Source organism: Streptopelia decaocto, assembly GCF_964273445.1.
Source record: "Streptopelia decaocto genome assembly, chromosome: 1".
In the NCBI taxonomy this organism is placed as follows: domain Eukaryota; kingdom Metazoa; phylum Chordata; class Aves; order Columbiformes; family Columbidae; genus Streptopelia; species Streptopelia decaocto.
Window position 1 is genome coordinate 37777304 of NC_138663.1, and position 6393 is coordinate 37783696.

Here is a 6393-nt window from a genome sequence, read left to right on the forward strand (position 1 = left end):
GTGTCTAGAAGTTGGGTTTTGGCCTGTGCCATTTGCTGAGACTCCCAGTAGCTGGTGGGGAAAACTGTGATGCCAGTACCGCTCCCTCACGGGTCTGACAGAGAGCTCAGATCCCTGTCTAAAATGGGGCCCTTGGAATGCCACCCCAAATCGTGGTCTGTAGCTGCTCTACGGTGCTTCCTTCTGCGATGAAACTGTGGCTTCCTTTGGATGTCAGCTGAGCGCCTCCTATTTTGTTTGTTTGTTTGTTTTCTTTTGTTGTTGTTTTTGTCTCTCTCTTCTTTTTTTCCCCAGCAAACCGACTGAAGAATGTGAGCAGTGTAATTATGATCAGGTGCCGTGTTCTTCACTTCTAGGTGCCGTGGCTTTTCTTAAAAATCCCATTCAGTTTTTATTTAAGGGCTTGTTATTGAAAGATCCAGCATGAATTTTACTCTTCATCAGAATGTGAGAAATTAAAAAGCGGGTAAATATTTTGGGAAGTATCTGTATAGGGCTGTGTATGGTCAGGAGCTGCTATTTAGAGGGAGAAAAAAGACACCTATAGGACAAAGAGGGCCAAATTTGAGGTAAGCATGCATTATCTTTCATGGGTTCAGTGAAGGTTCAATAATCATGTCAGGATTGGGTTGAGATTGTCTTAAATGCATGTCAGTGTCTGAAAACCATTGATAACCTGTCATTTCAGTGGAAAAATAGATTTCTTTGAGAGCCTGTAATTTTAAACTCTGTGCTAATAGAGGATAATATTAAAAGGCCTTTTCTGTAGATAGAGCTTTAAAAATATTGTACATATCTTTAAAAAATATGATTTATAATGCTATTATATGGCTAACATAGTCTTGTGGTTTATATCTTAAATGTTTCTGAGAAGAAGAATATTAATTTTCTTTGTCTTGAGTATGTGATAGTAGACGTCTCCCAGTCATCACATATGCTATAGTGGAGCAGAAATGGCTTGGATAGAACTGGTTTCTGTTCCTTCACAGAAATCCTCTGTGACTGTTGGAACTGGGGTTTCTCTGTGTCATTTTCTCTGTTTGGTTTTGTGTGTTGTTTGTTTGCTTCTTCATTTGTTTGTTTTTGAGAAGTGCTTTCCAGCCTTTGGCTGTGGTGAGTCTTGGATCTCTGCCGACTATCGGGCACTTTGGGATAGGGGGTACTGTAAAAATAACGTTTCTTTAGCTTTTTTCCCAACTATAAACAGAAAGTCTAGCTTAGTGCCAGACTCCAAAGACAGGGAGTGGAGTGCACATTCACCTCCAGCTGCTGGGTTCCACTCTCCACACCAGTCGTTAACCTTGTTCTTTAATTTCTGCATGAAGTTCAGCAGAAGTGCCAAGTGCTGCAGAATAAAATGGCGTGTGGCCATCACTTTGAGGGAGAAAAAGAGACTACAAAAGCAATGTCATGATGTCTTTCTTGGAGAAAGTTTGGGACATAGCTGGCATTAGAAAGAGGTTATGCTGAGAAGTTCTTTGTCAGGGAGTTCTACATAACACCCCGGGAGGTGGCAAACGTGGTGTTCCTGCTAACAATGGAAACTGTTTTCCCTTATTTTGTAGATTGTGTTTTCGTTTCATTGATTTGATTGTCTGTAAGCTGGACATGACTATGCATACCTTACGTACCTAAAGGTACTGTCTGGAGTAGCTGCAAACATTGAAGTGTTACTTTATAACTAACTTTGGTGAAGTTTTCATTCACCGACTGCCTGACCCGACAGTGCCCTATGCATAGCGTCCACAGAGTCCATGTAAGACTGTCTAAATGCAAAGCATTGCAAAATAGAGGTGAAGTATTAAACCTTGATTAAACATGTGTGAGAGACATGTCCACCAAGCAGAAAAAAAAATAAATAGAATTGACAATTATGAAGACTTTAGACCAAATTTTGTTTTCAGGTATAGTATGGATTTATTTAATCAGACTTCTTTAATTTAATAAACATGATCTGAATAAAGAGATTTTTTACTTCAGCTTCAGCATGGCAGTAAAAATTTCATGCTGATTTTTTTTTTTCACAAGTGTGTGGGGTGCTTGCCGACACTACAAATATACTTTGCTCAAGCAATCTAAGTATAGAGATCTGCTCTTATATAATCTCCTGACAGAGGAGAAGGACTTACAGAATGTCTGTGTGTGTGTGTGTACAACACATCTATATATATGTATGTATGTGTATATATGATCCTTTGAAAAACAATACCAAAAAGTATGCAGGCATTCTTTGTAGTGCTTTACAAAGAAAAGAGATGTGGCTTCATTTTCCCTTTGCCTCTTTGAAGGTTCAGTATCAGCCCAACTTTGTGTTACACACATGTCAAAGGAAACTCTCACCTCTGGAGTCCCAGTTTCACTGACGGGATGTGCAGAATGAATCTCAGCTTTCTTGCTGGAGACAGAGGGTGCTCGGTGAGCAGGAGATGGCTGGCACCCCAAGAACAGGTGGTCCTTGTCACTTTTTCCAAAGTGGACATTCACCAACGGGATCATTTCTCTTTTGGGATTATAGCCCGAGTTCATGCATTTAGACTGGGTTGATAAACTTCAGCAGAGAAAGAAATCCCCAAACCAAAACAGAACTTGTAAAGCCCACAGCTAGACTACTATAAAAACAGATTTCTGAAGACCTCAGTACTTGTCATGTCCAATTGTGACACTTCCAAAATGGCCCCTAAGATGTGAAAGACCTTTCCAAAGGTCTGCACAGGGACAGCTTTGCTCAGGACAGCCCTGGGCTGGTGGCCCTGCCTACCTTGCAGACTGATGGCAGTACCGCTGGCTGCCCTGCAAGACTGGTGCTCCTCACGAGCTTCCAGCACTTCTGCCTTCCTCAGTGTGTAAAGAACACTTACTGCACGGGTGCACACACAAAAAGAGAAGTGTTGCTGAGGAGAAATTAAATGTGCATATCAAGGGCAGTGCATGCTAGCAGCAGGACAATGCGCTGTTTGCCTGTGGGCCATGTTGCCCCGCTGGACCTTCTCCTCCATGGGCAACTCCCAGGCCTGCCAGCACCCATCTGTCTGCCACGTTGGGATGGACCAGCAGGCCTGATTACCCCCAACCTAGCCTGTCAGTGCCTATGGCTCTGCCTGAAAATTGCTTGCCAAAGGTGGTGAACTCTTAGTATGGTGCCTCAAAGATGAAATTGTTGCCATAGGGTACCCAGCAAGATGTCCCAGCTCACTGGTGGGAGCTGGCCTGAGAGCTGGCTGTGCCCAGAAGCTGTGGAAGGGTGCAAGGGTGGCACTGGCCATGCTCCCTGTGGAGTGCTCCTGTCCCTGAGGGTGCATGTGGAGCAGGGATACCTCCCCTGTCCTCTCCTGCATGGCAGAACTGAAGGGTGATGCTCAGGTAACGTGCTCTCATGCTGCAGGAAGAGGAACGTGCTCCCTACCCCGGGACTGGTAGCATCAGGAAAAAAGCAGCTTAGCACTTGTCAGGGTGGGAAGTGAGGAGGCTGTAACACACTGTTCTGCTGGCACGGGAGGGAATGTTTCCAATCATAAGCATTTGCAGATGGCCTGTCTTAATTAGCTTTGACAAGTACCTAAGTTGCTGTAAGTTACACCACAAATGGGATCCTGAAGCTTTCATTTTTTGTCACTTTTAAATAAAGCTTTTTCCCTCCTCCTGGTATAGCATTTCCATTTTTCTTTCCATATAAGGCTCTTGAGAAGAAATGAGATCTTTGCGTAGCTGAGGAGCTATATTTTGATTGACTAAATGATTTATAATTAGGAGGTAGCTCCTGCCAGTGCTCTTCATATGTTGATTGAGAATTGCCTGCAGCAAATCAATGCAGGCAGAGCTGCCAGAAAGGCATGTTAATGTCTTCTCACAGCAGATACCTTTCAACCCCAAATTTCCTCCTTCCTCTGGTACTGACTCAGACAAATTATCTTCATGGCCAATGACTCTACAAGAGTTACAGGGTTGCACTCCAAGGGCCTTCAGTGAAATACTTACCCGAGCAGTTATTTATGATCTGTTGTGTGGGACTAGTGACGCTGGCAGGCTTTTCAGAGCCTGTGAATGAAATGTGTGTGAAATAAAGCTGAAGGCAAGTGTGCCTCTGCTTTTGAAGTTTGTGATGGAGAAATCTCTCCCCACTTAGTAGAAGCCACTTGACTTCCTTGCCAGAAAGGTAGCTCTGGAGTGGGCTCACTTGGGCAAGAGTAGAAACAGGAGAGAGCTGGCTGCTATGGGTCTTTGAGGAGATACAAACAGGGTTTTTCTTGTCTCAGGAAGCTATGGCGTAACAGACACCTGGGATGTTCTGACAAGGAAGGAGCTGGGCACATAATCCATCTTTGACTATAGCAGAGGATCAAGCTGAGACTCTTTCTCCCCACTTTATAGGTTTTCCTTTGATTGAGGTGGGTCTGGCAGTGCTGGGCAGACAAACTCGTCTTTTAACTGAAGCTGAGAAAATCCTCCTGGGGTGGCCTCTCTGTAGATGGGCAGGTCAGAGAGACAGGTGGTTACAAAGGAAGGGCAATAAACAATAAACAAGGGATCACTTTTTTTCCCTCTCTGGTTTCATCCAGCTCTCTCTTGGGCTGGACTTAGGTATCAGTAAACAACTACCTGCCTTCATGGATCTCAGCTTTCAGAGTTCACATTTACATATTTCTTTTCTGCCTTCCAACCATGACAGCCAGAACCTTTCTAGCAGCAAAGAGCCTAAGGGACATCCATTATTCCAGTAGACACCATGTCATAAAATCACACAAATTTACTATTTTTCTGCTGTAAAAGTAGTTAGCTTACTAGCACCTACTACTGCTGTTGCAAGCCTTACAAACTGCTGTTTCTCTGATGGTTAGAAATATGCTTTTAGCTTAAAATAGTTGATGACTTTTTTTGTGCTATTTGTTCTTGTGCCAGCATTGTCTTATAGCTTGAGTGATTCTTCAGCCCTGCTGGTATTTGGTCATGTATTTATAAAGTGTAATTGTACTCCCTTCAGCCTTTCTTTTGCTCAGCTAACCCTATTAAGCTATATTTGTTTCATCAGTAAAACTGACTCCACATTCCCACCCTACGAGGTTTCTGCACCTGTTCTAGCCCGAGTTCAGCTTTGTTAGAGCTGTGGATGGCATTCTGGTTGCAGTCCTGCCAGGGATATGTACAGTAAGAAAAATATTTTCCCTGCCCACCACGCTACTTCAGCCGGCACATCCCAGGATTTTAATCCTCTGTGTCACGCTGGCAGCTCAGCGCTATTCCTCAGTCCTTTGGCTGCTCCCCTGCCTCTCTTCCCTTCTGCCCTGTACAGCTGATGGAATGCAAGTTACAGCAAAATTTCTCTTGGCTGGTATCTTATCTGCTTGACTTTATTCTATTAGATTTCCATCACCTTATCGTGAGGAATGAAACCTTGTGATTCTCATGAGTATATGCAATTTGAGAAGTTGGAACTTTTAAGAAAACACTAAAAATTATGTGATTGTAAGAAAAAAATAATCGTATTCAGCATTCACTTTTCAGATATATGTTTCAGGATGTAATGCAGTTGGCTCTAATCAACATTGATGGATCAAGGTGTTGCTGTTACACCAAAAAAAAAATAGCAAAGATGTTTTGACTATTATCCTGCCAGCTGTCATGACTTCAACTGGTATTTTTCCTCAAGTCCTCATTCCTAGAATTGTTATTATACAGTTACATTTTCTGACCTTTTACTGAAATAAAAGTTTCTAATCTCAGTGCTATATCTGGAAAGAAGTATGTTGTAAACCGCACATAAATTCAGAAAATAATTCCTGTGGATTTAAAAGCAACAGATTAGAAAAAGAAAGCAGATTTAAATCCTAGGCTAACAGATTTGCAGGGTATGTATCAATGTTGCTAAGGTTTTCTGAGTGTTCGGAGTCCTCAGTGGTATCAAAAACATTTGAAATAACATGATTTTAGGCAAATAATGGTTTTCAACACACTTAATTGAGAGTTGCTTTATGGAGAGACGTCAAGCCAGATGTGGTGGTACTGTTGTGTCATACCGTTGTGCAGCTGTGGAAAGTGGGGTGAATTTAATGCATATGAGGAGCTAATAACAAGGCTGAACTTCACAGGGCGTGCTCTTATCATGGGTCATGAGAAAGTGGGACAGAGGCTGGCCCCTGCCTCTGCCGGTTCCCACTCCTACATCCCTCCTAAAAAGGTTGCAGCTTGTGAGAGGGGTTGGATGTGCCAACTTGTGGGCTTCAGTAAGATTCCCTAATGAGTTGAAGCGAAGGTTTGAAGGCATTTCTGTTTCTGTGTTTTTCTTCATTACAAAGTTTCCTGGACAAGCTACCAGAATACAGTGAATGGAAGGGCAAGAAAGTGTTATGGATGGCTGCTTTAAGACTAGAAAAAAAACATTTTTCAAGCATATTTTGA